Raw genomic sequence first — 16,780 nt, 5'->3', positions numbered from 1 at the left:
ATGTCATAGTGGCTCTTCCCTAGGGTACCTTGTGTAATCTCTCACTACAGGGGCTAACTCAGCTTTATGTTTCATTATGTCTGAGATGCTTTTTATTTAACACAATTTCCTGAGAATGAGGGGGACAAATTGTTGCATCTGCTTCACAGTTTGAGCGCTACTGCTGTACTTAACCTGAGGAATTGCAGAGTGGCTTTGAAGATTCCTCCTTTGTCCCAACGATATTTGGAAAATAGACTGTGCATTTTGTAAATTATGGATAAAGGCAGGTCTTGGGAATGAATAACAAGATTTGATGAAGTGCAATTTGTGAGACTAGGGTCAGGCAAATAATGGACCGGGGAGAAGGAAAAAAAATTAAGCAGTTACTATTATTCTTAGATATCCGGATCTGCAGGGGTCTGTGAGTACAAAGCTATTTCATAATAAAACTAATATGCTTTTAGGTGCCTTTATCTCTAGGTTGACATTTGGCTTCGTAATGCAAAAGCAAAATGAGACCATCTGCTGGTGCCTTAGCCTAAAATTAAGGCAATGACAACAATTGACCTAGTAACCATGTTCTGCAATACTGTGTATTCACAGAAAAAAAGGAAATTAAAAAGGCAGTTTCAATAACTTCAATGACCTTGATGAAATAGGGGATAAACCTTTTCTTAAATCCTGATGCTTTATAATTATCTATGTGATGAAATGAGAAATATATATAAAGAACTTTCTTTTCACACCCATGGAGGAAGTTGTATCCAAAAGCACTTTGGAAAGAATTACTAAAGGATAATGATTATTCAGACTTGAATATTTGCCAGACATTTTTCTCGTACATCTTGAGCATATTACTTCAAGAAAAACAACACGTTGTTGCCTGTGATGAAATTTGAGCTTTTAAGTATGGATTAGTACTGTAGAAAGCTGTTATCTGCCATCTTCTATTTGATGTGTTCACAAGACATTTTCTGACGACACTGGTCATGATATTAAATGAATGTGAGCTTTAAATTTATTTTTTTATTGTATGGGATTATAGGGGTAGAGATATTTTGGTTCTACAATTTGCATTTGTGCATTGTACCTTGATGTTATAAGTGCCCTTCACCAAGAATACATGCATTGCACCTGTTAGGTATGAACTTAACCTCCTGTCCCCACCCCCATTAGTTTTTCATTGAGTTTTAATTCCATATGTGCACGTAAGCATTTATCAAGGGTTCCACTTTAGTATTGAGTACACAGGGTTTGTTCTTTATGATACTTCACTGAGAAGAACGGCCTCCAGTTCTATCCGGGTTGTTACTAAAGATACCAGATAGCCACTTTTTTTTCTGGGTCAACATTTGCAAGATCTGCAGAATCATTGAACCAAATTTATTCAAATGACTACATTATATTATAAAATCATGCATAGATAAAAGAGGAAGATGGATAATAGATTTTAACAAAACAAAAGAAAAAATGTTCTCTGCTATGGTTTTGGGTTCTACATCACAACAAACCCTTAAGATACCTCAACTATTGAAGGTTTGGTATGGTATTGAAATAGAATATTCACAATTATCTTTAAAATCTATCAATGAATGCCATACTCATGTGGGGCCAGCACTTAGTATAATGATGAATGCACTATCATCTTTAGACAGTAGCTTTAAAAGCAAGCAAAATGGAACAAAATGTACTTCAGATATCAAATTCAGTTTCTTAATTACTTGACTAAGAAGAATATAAGGGTTAAGTAATGAAAAGGTCTCAGATGTAGGTTTAAGTGCATGACTGGGATGAGATGGCAAAAAATATCATTGTACAGGGACAGCTTAAGAAACTGAGGATTCAAGGTAAGGATTCGTCTGTCTACATGGACATTAAATCTCCCATGTATAATGAAGCAATGAATTTAGAAACAAAAACTCTGAGATAAGTTTCACTGAAAAAGAAAAATACAGGTGAGCGATATTGAGCCACTGAACACAGTAAACTTGACAGATTAAACCTAAAATAGTCATCACTAGTTTTGACTATACTTTGGTTGGTTTCACCAAACAAAATCTACACTCTTTTTAATTTCTAATAAATTAGTTGGGCTCATTTATAGTTCCTGAAAATAACTATGCATTTAATAGAAATATTACTTTATTTATACTAATAATTTCCCACCATTTACTCTCAATTGGTGTAAAATGATTTATTATTTTATTTTTCTCAGACTTTGTCATTCCTAGTATGCCAAAAAGAAGATACGTCACATTAATGTGTGGGACCCAGTCCAAATGAAAATGTGAGGCTTTTTATTCAGAAATTATTATGAACTGTCAAGATAGTGACAGTAGAGCTTTAAACTGAGGGTGGATGTTTTCCAATCCTGAGTCCTGTGCAACCACACAAATGCAATGCCCACAAAGCCAGCTTTGACATCAACATCAATATTTAAAAGTCCTCCAATAAATTGTGTTACCTTGATGATATTTTAGGGAGTTTTTTCTTTTTTAATATATACTAAGGCTTATTTCTCTAGCCAACCTTTCTAAAAAATTGTCTCTTCTTTAAAAAAAATTACCACGGCGGAATGGCAGAAACAGAGAAGTAAAGAGGCAAATCTGGAAATTTTGCTCTAACCACCTGCCATGACTGGGGCTATCACTTCCCCCAAATACCCAGATTAGCAAAGCTTCCCCATTGAAGAAAGGGTGAGAAAGAATTGATGTGGAGAGGGAGCAAGGAGGTTGGCACTGCTGAGACTCTATGCAGAAGACCCTTCCCTGAACACAAAGTCAGCCTTTCTCAGAGAAAGGCGAAGGGACTGCAGATACATTTGCAGAAATTGAGTGTGGAAGAGAAACCGAAGTCATGTTCGTCTTGAAGAGGCCACATTGAAACACGTGGTCTCTAAGCCATAAAATTCACAAAGTGCTGAAGTAAAGTTGGCTTTGGGTGCTAATAAAAGTGGAGTGATCTTGAAACTCTCTCACAAAACCAAGGAAGACCACAGGTTAAATGACACTTCCCACACCCTTTAAGTGGTGTGACAAGGCCGAGTGCGTGAGTGAGAGGTTGTTCACTTTTAGTAGATTGGAAGCCTTGATTGCAGTAGGTCCTTGAACCTTCTGCTGCATGTTGCCAACATGGATGGTACCTGAGAGAGAGAGGAATAGATGTCGTGTCATTAGTGCCACTTTGGGACACATCAAGATGTGCCAACAATGAGCAAAAGTAGGCTCCTCCTTTCAAAGATGATCCAGAGCTTGGTAAGCCTTCTGTGTTTAAAATTACTCAAGGGGGGCAGGGGGTGGAGGAATAGGAAAGTGCTTAAAGTGGTCAAATCTTTTGAATATTTGATAATTGTATTTTCTTCTTCCTCAAGGTAATGGTAACGAGGCTAAACCATGTTCATTAATTTGTGGTAGAGAAAAATTATTTCTTTTCTATGCACATTTGAATTTTTATATTCAAAATAGTAAACTCACCAGGATAGCAGTCATCTTTTTGTCGATAAAAACCTAAGCTTTAAAAGTAAATATTCATGCCCCTTTAGAATGAGAGAATACTATTATATTGAACCAATTTTCATTGTCCTCTAGAAAACAATGTCTTATTTTTGCAAAATTGCCTAAAGCATCATTACTGTTATATAATAAATTTTAAGCTACTGACTGCAAATGATTCATCACATTATGGAAGATTCATAGAGTCACTTTATGAAAGATATACGCCTACTTTTGAATTATTACACATGATCATGTTAGCCAGACACTTTTTTTTTTTATTGTTGGGGATTCATTGAGGGTACAATAAGCCAGGTTACACTGATTGCAATTGTTAGGCAAAGTCCCTCTTGCAATCATGTCTTGCCCCCATAAAGTGTGACACACACCAAGGTTAACCTCAGGGTAGAAGTTTTCCGTTACATTTTCCATGATTCCCTCTATATTTATTCTGCTGTGCCAACACAAAACAATATAATTTGCTACTTGTAATTCTTTTCACTTTGTTATGCCTATTTTGAAATGATTTGAAGGTTAATGTATTGAACTATATGTACTAAAATGAACCTAAACTACTAGGATGCTGTGAAAAAAAAAATTCTATATAATACATGTTCAAATCACACAGGCAGATTTATTTTAAACTGATTTGTCATGTAAATTCAATAGGAGCAGCACATGTATGTCATAGAATTCTTCTATAGTTTTGAACTTCAATTTAATTGTTTAACCTAGGAGAGTCAATTATTTACATCTGGAAAACTAAAACCCTTTAATAGGTCAATTCACTGACTAAACCTCGAGGTATTTCCCACATGAGCTTTCTAGGGATGGCATAAAAAAGCATCTGAAACTGGTTGGTTTAAACTACAGAAATGATTATCTCACAGATATGATGGCTAGAAGTTGGAGATGAACTTGGCAGTGAGCTTGGTTTCTTGTGTGGGCAGTGAAGGAGACTCTTTCATGCCTCTACTGTAGCTTCTTGTGGTTTATCAGAAATTTATGGCACTCTGGCATGATGAAGAATTAACTTCTGTCTTCACAAACTATACTCTCTGTGTGTCTGTGTCCAATTTTCTCCCTTTTATAAGAACAACAGTTATATTGGATGATTTCATCGTTACAAGATGCCTAGTCTCTAACAGGCTTACAGAGGTTAGAACTTCAACATCTTTCCCTGGAGTATACACATAGATTGTTTTCACTTTGTGGAAGATGAGGTGGTAGTATGTGAGTGGTTTCCTTTCTGGGTTTACTGTTCTGTTACGTTGGCATGCTGATTTGTTTACTTTAGCCTTGTGGAATCATTTGAAGTATGGCAATGTGATGCCCCCAGATTTGTTCCTTTTGCTAAAGTTTGCTTGGGCTATTCAGTCTCTTTTGAGCTCCAAATTAAGCTTAGAATTATTTCGTTTATATCTGTGAAATATGACATTGATATTTTGATGGGGATTACATTGAATCTGTAAATCCCTTTGGGTAGTATGGACACTTTAACAGTTTTAACTTTGTCAGTCCATGAGCATGGTATCTCTTTCTGTTTGAATCGTCTGTGATTTCTTTCTTTGGTGTTTCACAATTCTTGTTGAGATCTTTCACCCACTTGGTAAGTACATATTTTGTTTTCTTTGTAGATTTTGTGCATATATTGAGGTTTGGGTTTTGACTCCCAGATTAGCTGTTATTGGTATGTATAGATATACTACTGATTTATGTACATTGATTTTTAACCTGAGGTTTTGCTGAATTTGTGTGTCAATTCCAGGAGTGCCTTGGTGGAGTCTTTGATATAAGATCATATCATCAGAAAAAAGCAATAGTTTGACTTTCTCTTTTCTGGATGTGGATATCCTTTATTTCTTTGTCTTGTCTGCTCTGTCTGGGATTTTCAGCACTTTGTTGAATACGAGTGGTTGAGAACGGTCACCCTTGTCTTGTGCTAGTTCTTAGTGGGAACGCTTTCAAGTTTTCCCTGTTTAGTATGATGTTGGCTGTGGCTTTGTCATGTACAGCTTGTATAATTTTGAGAAATGTTTTCTATGCCTGGTTTGTTGAGGGTTCTTTTTAATTATGAATGTGTGATGATTTTTGTTAAATGCTTTTTCTATATCAATTATTTTAGGGTCTTTGTGTTTGCTTTTGTTTGTGGGGTAAGTCACATGTATTGATTTATATATGCTGAACCATCTTTTCATCCCTGAGAGGAAGCCCGGTTGGTCATGGTGAATTATTTTTTGATGTACTGTTGAATTTGGTTTACTAGTATATTGTTGAAGTTTTTGCATCTATATTCATAAGGGAAATTAGTCTGTCATATATCTTTCTGATATATACTTTCTTAGCTTTGGTATAAGTAGGACTTGAATACACTTTTGAACTGTGAAGTGATGAGGGGACAAATAAGATATAAGAAGCTCAATGATGTTATCCTTTATCTCTACCTCGTACTGAATAAATAGTTTTGTTTTTAAAAGCCCAGGTGTCAAGATGGCTAATTAGCACAGACCATATGTTGTTAATACAGAGTGCTAGAATAAACAATCCAGAATTGTAAAATAGTTATAATTTTCTTTCTTTTTTCTCTTTTGAACTTTATTTTAAGCCATTATTTGATTTTATGTGTAGAGCCAAGTACTTTAAAATTTGATTCCAATGGAAAAAGAAATTGTTACTGGGGAGGCCAATTTAATTTTAGAGATTTTAGTACTAGTTCCTACTTGGTTTTTGGAATGAGAAAATATTATGATGGGTCCCTTATTTCTGGCAGTCAGTTTTCCATAAAATATTTTATTTGGTCTTTGACTAATCATGTGTTCTCTGGATTAAGCATGCTAACTGCTATTTAATTTAGACTTTTTTGTTTGTTTGTTTCAGATTAATATAAAGGGCATATGATTAGGTTACATTGTTTGCATTTGTTAGGTAAAGTCCAAGTTATAGCTGAGCCCTTCCCCTAGGAGGTGTGTCATATACGCCTATTAACTTAGGGTTTGTGAAGAACCTATTACCTGACAAAGCTTTCTCAGGTAAGGACAGCTTTTGAAAAAAAATGATGTTGAAACTGCACCCTGAAGGTTGAGACAGAGTTATTCAAGTGAAGATGGAGGTGAAATGCTGGCATTGAAATGGAGCTCAGGGTGCACTTTATTTGTTTAGCAAAATTAACAGGTGGAGAATCTTGAAGAAGGGGAGAATTTGGTGGTATTTGCACTTCAGAGGAAATCATAGAAATGCAATAGTATCATTCTTTCTGATTTCTAATTTTTATACCCATATATAGCCAGTTAGCATTAATAAATCACTTTGTTTTCTTTGATGGGTAATTAGCTCCTACTGGTTGTTTACAGATGTCAGACTTAGAGTTAGCACAACTCTGTTTTCTAATGTAACTTTGTCTTTTGTTACTGACTTCAGAAAGCACCAATTCTAGTATGTATGGGAAGACAGCTAAAACCATCTTAAGAAGAGAAAAATAAACATGAGAAAAAAAGAGAAGAAATAACCACAACTAAAAAGATCTGAGCATAGATTTATAATAGAAGAACAAGTATTGTGTCAAGAAAAATTTGCATTGTGTTCTAGAGGGTATAATGATTAAAACCTGACCTTTTGAAACCAGATTTTTCTGCATTTTTTTTCTGTTTCGCAAATAGAAAGTTTATTTTCATTTTTGTATTTTTATTATTTTCTTTTAAAGTCAAAGTAGAATACAAAATAAGTTTTATGTTTGCTGTGATTTCACTTTTTTTAGTCGTGTTTTGGCATTATAATTATATGTCCCTAAATTTAAAAGAAAGTGCACCTTTTAATTAATTGACCTGTTTTGTATTTAACTTTGCATATTTTCTAGTTACCTTTTATATTTTACAAAAATACATCAACAGCAAGAGTAGTATTAACTATTAAGTCAGTACTAAAGCAAAAATATTAATTTTAATAATTATTTTTTATTTTGTTCTTAGCTAGTGTTACTCATCTGAAAACATGTTTTTCGAATCACTATTTACTAAATAAAATTAGTTTATTGTGAATACTTTTATGCTTATCATAAAGCTTATGAAGACGGCACTATCCATTTAAATTAATGTGTTCTGTGAGAAGTTTCTTTTAAATCAGCAAAAAGAAAAAAAATGCTGTTTCTTCAATCTAGAAAGTTAATAGCAATCATAAAAAAAATCAGCTTGTACAAAATAGATTTTACAAAGGCTATATTAACCACAGCAGACTGCAATGTATATTTAAAATGTTAGATGGAAACCAAAACTTGAACATTGTTCTTAATTAACTAAGGCTCATTAGTTTTAAGTTTGTCAGCACAATAACCTCGATGTATCCAACAAATAATGAAGTCATTATCATTAAGTTGTATGTAGATCTGGAAATAAATAACAGTATAACAGATTCTCCTCCTTTAACTTTTCTCCTTACTGGAAAATGATAATTTCTTAGTTTCTTGTTTACACATCGAGAATGACAAATTTTCACACAAATGTAGAAGAATATTCTATAGTACAACTTAATTAGCATCAGGAGGAGCCATCCTCGTTAAAGATAGTGGTTCCTAAAATTACATTATGTTTAATTTGTTATTTTGAGCTAAGAATTGAATCTTTTGACATCAATCTTTTTTTTTCCCCCAAGTATAGATACAATTTGGAAGAGTATATTTAATCATTAATTTATAAACGCATATTTCTAGGTGATATATGGAGAGAAACGGTGTCCAGAGGAAGAGAGTGTGAGAAGGCAGAATGAAGACAATCAGTTACAGCAGAAATAAGAATCGAACTGTCCTCAGTGGAGCAGATTATTTTCTTTAAACTTGATAGAGGGGGAAAAAAAAAAATACTCTAACAAAAGAAAGAACTAAATAAAATATATCCCCCCAAAACAATATTTGTTTTAAATAATGATGGAAAAGAAATAAATACACGTCTTAGGTAGTGTCATAATGCACAAATTTTAACAGTTGCAAAAATGTGGAAATATTGGACACAAGATTATGTCATTATATTGCATTATAATAAAATCTTAAAAACAGGGCAGCACCTGTGGCTCAGTTGGTAGGGCGCTGGCCCCATATACTGAGGGTGGCGGGTTCAAGCCCGGCCCTGGCCAAACTGCAACCAAAAAATAGCCGGGCGTTGTGGCGGGTGCCTATAGTCCCAGCTACTCGGGAGGCTGAGGCAAGAGAATCGCTTGAGCCCAGGAGTTGGAGGTTGCTGTGAGCTGTATGAGGCCACGGCACTCTACCAAGGGCCATAAAGTGAGACTCTGTCTCTACAAAAAAAAAATTAAAAAAAAAAAATCTTAAAAGCAACCACATATAAAAATGTAACTAATAGGGGTTCCCACTTGACCCCCCTTCATTGCTGGAGGTTCTATTCCCCCTCTTTTATCTATGTCTTTTATCTACCAAAAAACTCTGTCGTTTCACTTAAAAAAATGTAACTAAAGGATAACAATTACATGCTAGCATTGAAAACTATAGTAATTATTCATGAGTCAATTAAGTTTGAGAATATTTAGCATGGAATGTACACGTACATGTGTATAATTAAACATTACATAGCAGAGTTGCTGGGATAGTGCTAAAGTTGAGCACAGAAAAAATAGTCACAGTATGATTGTTACTTTAAAAGTAATACTTCTTTTGGTACTTTAAAAGTACTAATGGATTTAAATATTTAGTAAAGAAAAACAATAGCAAAGAAAACTATAAAAATCATAAGGAGGCAATCAATGATAAAGGTAGAAAAAACAAACTTTAAAGTTAGTATATAATGAAAAAGTATATAAATTTAAATTTAATTGTCTGATAATAAAATATTAGCTAACAATCAACAACTACATAGAAAATGCAAACACTCAGAATAGAAGAGACAATTATTAGGAATTCCTAACACATAAAGGACTTGTCAGAAGATTTATTTGGTCAAGGCTGTTCAATAATTTTAAGGAACATTATAAAAATGGATAACATTCTAGACAAATAGAAAATAACAAATTCTATTTTTTTTAAGGAACTCAAATATAGAATGATATAGCTAAAGTGACAGGTCACAATAGTAACTGAGAAACTATAAAATAGTATTAGATATTCACAAAAAATACTCCTTTAATCATCCAACTTTATCTATATTTCACTTTTTAATATATTTGATATAATTTAAATATTCAACTCCAATTTCTTATTTTAAAACGTTGCATTATTCCATTCTAAGATGTTTCCTATTATGCTATATTTTCAGAAAACTTATTGTTAAAGACTGAATTGTGCCCCTCCCTGAAAATTAATATGTTGGATCCTTAATCTCTAGTGCGACTGCATTTGGTCATAGAGCCTTTAAAGAGGTGATTAAGGTTAAACAAGGAGGTAAAGGTGGGGCCTTAATCCAATATGTCTGGCGTCCTTACGGAAAGAGAGAGAATCCCGAAATATCCACACACAGAGAAAAGGTTACAGGAGGATACAGCAGAGTGTGGCAACTGGCAAGCCCAGGAGAGAGACCTCAGGAGAAACCAAGTGTATTTCTAGCACGGGAGCTGTGAAGAAACAAACTTCTGTTGTTTAAATCACCGCCAGGTATTTTTCATGCCACCCCCGCCCCAACCCTGCAGACTAATTACACTGATGATGGCGTTCATCACAAGTCAAATACTTGTTGAAAAGTTTAAAGTTCAGGCAATCATATTTAACTACAACTGTCACGATTTTTGAGGTGGAAATAGAATGTTCTCACACTGGAATATAAATGTCTTACGACTAACTGAATAAATGGGATAAAATGTCAAAGTGCCTATTTATTTATAACAATATTATTGAATGCTTTCTATAGTTGTTCAAAATTATCATTTCTAAATCCAGTGAATTTCTTTTTAAGACAAATAATTTGAAACTGAAGTTTTATTCTATAATTCCAGGATTTGTTTATTAATAATAATGTTAACATCTTTTCTTGTAACAATGATTACCGAGTGCCTTTTATGTATCATATGTGCCTTGTTCTAGGCACTAAACACAGAGGTAACTGAAATTGAACAAGTCTCTGCTTCAATGGAGCTTTTATCTAGTAGGGAGACAGATTATGACAATTACATGACATGTCAACTGGTATATAAATTCTTTATAGAAAAATAAACAGGATCAGGGAACACTAAGGTATCATTTTATAGTTTATGAAGTACTCCTTAGAGGAGGTAATGTCTGAGAAGAAAAATAAATTATTTCCCTTGTATAGTATCATCACTTGAATTACACTCTTTCTTAATAGAAATAATTGTGCCGCAGACTTTTCTTCAATGTAATATGACTAATTGGGACATTCAACCTTCCTGGAATGAATTTCCAAATTGTGACATGGATTAAGCTGAGAGGTGTCAGATTGATCAACTGTTATCTACTTTTCTAGTATGACTAGAAGAAAACAAAAAAGTAAAAAAAAAAGCAAAGAAAATAAACACATAAAAAAAATCCATCTAGATCATGTGTTTTAGGGCCCGAGAAGACCATGCAGGACAGAAGATAAATAACTTGGGGCACAAAATTTTCCTTTCATTTTCAGTTGTAGTTAAATTTTCTTCCTCTTGAAGTGATAAGAGGACTTGTGAAATAAAGCAAATTAATTAACTGGATGAGGAAGAATATGACTTAATTTTCTGGACCAAGTTTCCAGTAATTTTTTAAATTAACATGAATCTTGTGATAATGTGCTTCAGAGCACATTGCTTAGGAGAGGGAAAAAACATACAAAAGAACAAAGTGTTCAAATGAAGGAGAACTTCTGCACTGGGGATGAGATTAGATTAGATAAATTCTGAGAGAGCTCAGTTTTGGAACTCAAGGGCAGAAAGGTCAGCAGACACCAAGGCTCTTGTTTCCTCTGCCTCCTTGAATGGGAGCATTAGGCTTCATGTACTGCTGATCATCCTGTGGGTTTGTCTAGGTTCCAGAAAACTCTTCCCCACTACAACTCCACCCTCTTAAAATACAAGGGCACAGGTGACCTTGTCCTTGGATGTCAATTCCTTTGAATTTGGTTCCCAAACTATCTTCTCTTACAGGTCATCTTTCAGAAATTGTTGTAAATACTGGGAGACCTTGAGGAAGGCTGCGATCAGTGGTGTTGATCCTTCCTCCGTGGTGTTGATCCTCATGCATCTGTGTTAAGTACAGGTATATCCTTGATCATCTATCCCTCAATACTGCATGTATACAAATATGTTTGTAGATGTTTATGGAGCACAAACATTTAAATATTAGAAGTTGAATAAAATTTCTAAAAGCCAAGCATTTAAAAATGCAAGATTTCAGGGTGTCTCCAAATTAACTAAGAAACAATTTTTTTATAATTGCAAGTAGTGACTATTTTATTTGCAAAATACTAGAGAACAGTAATTTTAAGAACATATGTACTATACCTCCAATGATGTATAGCATTTTTAACTATACAGAAAAAATATTGTACAATGAACCACAGTCATACTAAAAGTTAAGACTGGTTTTATACTTAGAGCCCTTTACTGGGAGGGAATTCACAGGAATAAAAGTTTTGTTGCAAAGTCATAATATCCTCCAGAGGTCCAATTCTCTCTCGCACAGAATCCTTCATTTGCAATTTTGTGGCTGAAAAGTATTACTCCAGTTCTTCTTCATAACCAAGCATTTTAGAAAACACTCTTTGAGAGAAGAACACAGAAAAGCAATTCAAATCAGCTTAGTGACAAGCAATGTTCGAGGCATCGCCAGTGGAATCAACGAATAACACAATTGGGGAAACAGACTTCAAGAAGTATGAGTTTTAGCGATGATGGTCTCTCTCTCTCTCTCTCTCTCAGCTGTGTAGATCTTACTTCATTCCTTCCTGCTGCACATTTGTTTCTTAAATGTCTCAGGGACTAGGAGCACCAACGGGTGCCAAATTCAGTTATTCATTCCTACCAGCACAGAAGGATTCATGGCAATATTAGTCTCAGTAAAAATATTACACTGGAAAAAAATTACCTTGGCTTTGTAAAGTTGAAACCCACACCACACCAGTGAATTGTGGCGGGTTCTGTAAGCAAACGCTAATAGAGATTAAGTTCATGGTCTGCTCCAGGGTCACACTGAACGTGGCTAACGTTGTGCAGTTTTGAAAGTGGTAGATCCCTTTTATACTACCTATTTGGAAAAAAATGTCGGGTTTTTCTGATAAGAAAAGGGCTCTGGCCAACAAACAATGCAACTGTCTTCCATCAGTGTTCACTAACAATGTTCAGGCCAGCTCATTTCATTTCTGAAAAGTTAAAAATGTTATGAAATTAAGTGCATCTTAATTGTAAGCAAAACTCTTCCAGTTGGTATTAGCTCTGAACTCGGGAGCTATGCCGGGCTACACATTAAATGTAATATGTCTTCACGTATTTGAAAATGTATTACACATTACACCATGATTTTTTGTCCTTACATCTACACCTGCTTATTTTCCTCCTGAATGCACTCTGGCTTGATATTGTAACCACTAAAATTGATGCCAAGGATTGAACAGAGTCCTGTAGCAATGGAAAACAAAAATGAATTGAATTGGAAGAATGAATCTATTACTTCTGCACTGACACAATATTTTTTGGTTATATAGCTTGAATTGTCAGTTATTTTTGTAATCATATCAGTTTTCATTCTTAAAGTTGAATTAAATTAGTGTATTTCTTCATATGTCAAAATATGTTGTTTATTTTTATTACATAAAATGTTGATGAGTCAGATCTACTTTATATTAGATCAACTCTTTCTCAAATAAAATTTTTGGTACTAATCCATTTTAATTATTTGAAGCCATTACTCAAATTTTCTGAGGTTTTTGCATCTTCATTTTTCCAATATTTGTAATCATTTTTCTATGATTAATTTATTTTCAAATATTTTGAATAATAATTATGTAAATTTATATTTCATAATTTCACTAAGATAAGTCCTTTAAGCTTACACTATTCTATGTAATATCTAAGTGTTATCAGCTATATTGCAATGTACCAAGTGCAAGTTTAACTCACTTTTGTTCATATCAGACTCTTAATTATCTTGTAAAATAAAGATATGCATTTATATTAATGTATATACATGTAGATAATTTCATGAATGTAAACATTTGCAGCAATATGTGTAACACTACATGCATATTTTAATGAGTTTATGCTGGATCCTAATGACCACCCCTTTCTAAGTGTTTAAATGATATGTTTCATCAGCTATAGTTAACCATCCATCACATTTAGCTGTAATTTAAAAACTTGCTGTTTTCTACTCTCTGTGGAACATTTTCCTATTTATATTTTGGCCAATTGTGCAAAATTTCTCAATTGCTAATACATTGTAAACAGACATTCTCCAATCACATGTGTAAGTTATTTGATATACTAGAAGTGAAGTGAATTTTAATTCGGAAGTGTCACTTAAAATACTGAAGTAATCTCTTCCTACATTATTTCTTGAATATGTCTTGAATTTTTATTTATAATGTTAATTTTATTCCCTCCAGATTTCAGGAAGTTTTTCTCTGTGTAGTACATGGTATTATACATAGTTGAGAAGTTTCATAGGGCTATGTAATCTGTGAGTACAGCATACAATTACTTATACTAACATTTTTCGAAGTCATTGCTAGCTTTACTTTGCAAATTCGTTTCAAAGTATTATTTTTGTTGCATATAGTATGTTTTCTTGTCATTCTTGTCTGTGGGTTTTCTAAAATTATACTACCATTTGTAACTCATATCGAATAATTGATATGTATTTAGTAATTCTTGTTCTAAACTTCTGGACTCATCAGCCTTTCTCTTTTTTTTTTCTTTCTTTTTTTTTGGATATGAACTTTCTAGACTTTGATTTAGGACATCCTAAATTAACCTTTACCTAGTTAGCGAGATTGTTGTGAAGACGAGTCAGGTCTCATATTTCTATTACCATCATTTCCCCTAATCTGGCCCTGTATTAAATTTTCATTATATACTTTTTGGATGGTTGAAAAGCCAAACAAAAAAGGCTTATCAGCAAACTATAGCTGCTACAGAGGTACATACATACATGCAGACTGTTGCATCAGCTAAGATCGCAAACAAATAAGGTCTAAAATGGCATATTATTTTAAGAGAAAGTATTATTAGCAACTCTGTAAAAAGGTTTAGTAATTGACTTCAAAAAGTATCATGGAACCTTTAAATCATTGAAAAAATTGCCATTCAAAAAATATCATGGAACCTTTAAATCATTGAAAAAAAGCCATAATGTGGATTTATTTTCCTTCTATCGTGTTTCCTTTTTCCTTCCTTCCAAGTCTTTTTTCCAACCTTTTCAAGTTTTTTTAATCGCTAATGATGTTCAGATGGTACCGGAGTGCATTTTTACTTGCCAAATTGATTCAGCTTTTAAGCAATCTTTAGAATTCAAATAAAATATGCTATTCTGCTGACACCAGCTAAATGCTATTCTCATAAATCAGTCAAGTTCATTTATAAGTCATATAAAAGAAAGTACCTGCATGTTACACGGTTGCTAAAAATTCCATCGCTAGTGATCACTTATGATCTTATCTTGATTTCTTATCTTAATAAGAAAAGTGTTTTGCTGTCAAATTTTCTTTATCACAGGTTAGTATTTAAGCTTTTGTAAGTCCAATGACTGCTCTTTAAGTAAAACTTACTAATTGTTAAAATTTTTTTTGAGGTGAGGAAAATAATGTATGTCTACCATGATGCCATAGATGTCATGGAAGGCCAGTGTGGTGTGCTAAGAACTTAGATTTGGGACAGGGAAGCATGAGGGCTTTTCATTATGACAAGTATGTATTTAAATCTTATTTCTGTCATTTATTAGTTCTACGTATAGTTATGACTTTACTCAATTGTAAAATGCAACTTTGCTCACTAAATTATGATGATTGAATTAAATGTACATTAAAGCTTAACATTTAGAATGCTTCAAATAAATTTTATTTCATATTTTTTAGATACAAATGGACAAATGCTTCCCTCTTTCGCTTACAGAGATGTGAAACTTTATTTTTCTGTACTGAATTGCTAGGATGACATAACAAAGTGCCACAATCTGAGAAAATCAAAATGATAGAAATGTATTCTCTTATCACTCTGGAGGCTAGAAGTCTGGAATCAAGATATTGACAGGGACATGCATGCTCCAAAGCTTTCAGGGCAGCATCTGTTTAATCCCTTCTTGGTTCTAATGTTGCTGGACATCCCTGGCCTTCTTTGGCTAGCAGATGCATGAATTCCGTCTTGGCCATCTTTGGTGGTTTTCTCTCTGTGCCCCTGCACATCTTTCACGTGGCCTTTTCCTTTTCACGTGCTGGTTTCCATGTGGCCTTTTCCTGTCTTGGAAGCGTACCAGTCGGATTCAATTTGGGCTTCCAGTAATGATATCATCCTTGATCACAGCTATTTTCCGATAAGTTTATTTTCACAGATACTGAGATTTAGGAACTTAGGATTTAAATCTATTTTGGGGTGTGCACAACTGAATCCACAACATTTTATTTCAAGAAACAATTTCAACCAATCCTACAATATTTCTCTCCACACTCTCTATCCTTTGTTTTAAAAATAAGGTAAGCCTCCAAAAGAAATTATAGAAATACTACATTTAACAGTGTTGTATGATGTACAATACTTTTCCTCTTTATTCATTTGATAGCACACATTGTCATTATTATAGGCAGGACAAAAATCTTAAAAACATGATTCCATAATAGATAGTTTATTAAACTGAAAAGTGTACAAGATTCATTGTATTACATATTATAGAAAATAAAACTCTAGTCCCTTCCATCAATTTTTGTTGGGAAAAATAACATTCTCTCTGCTTTGATATATTGTGTCCTTTGAAGCAACAGTGAAGTGAACCATTAAAAAGTAAAACACTCCAATGAACTGAAAAACAAACTCTGATTGGGAAAACTAATGCCTTAGGAAGAAGCAGGTTTTGCAATCTCTGCTTTCATGTCTCCTTGTGTCTTTGATGGATGATGAGTAAAGGTAAATTCTAAACAAAATGCCACAGTAACTGCAATACTATTACTTCTTATTTTGCATCTCAACTAAAGTTTTAAAGAATATCCAAAATGCCAACCACATGGAAGGTGACAAGACAGAGAGAGAAGCAACCACATCAACTCACCATTTCATAGTTAATTTCCTAATGTCAAAGTAGATGAGAATTAGACATATTTTATGGTAATTGATGAATGAAAGGAAAAAAAAAATTCTTAGATTGCTCAAATGGATTGTTTCCCAAGTTTTCAAACATAAAA

Source organism: Nycticebus coucang, chromosome 16 (assembly GCF_027406575.1).
Source record: "Nycticebus coucang isolate mNycCou1 chromosome 16, mNycCou1.pri, whole genome shotgun sequence".
NCBI classification, from domain to species: domain Eukaryota; kingdom Metazoa; phylum Chordata; class Mammalia; order Primates; family Lorisidae; genus Nycticebus; species Nycticebus coucang.
Note: the sequence above shows the minus strand (reverse complement) of the source record.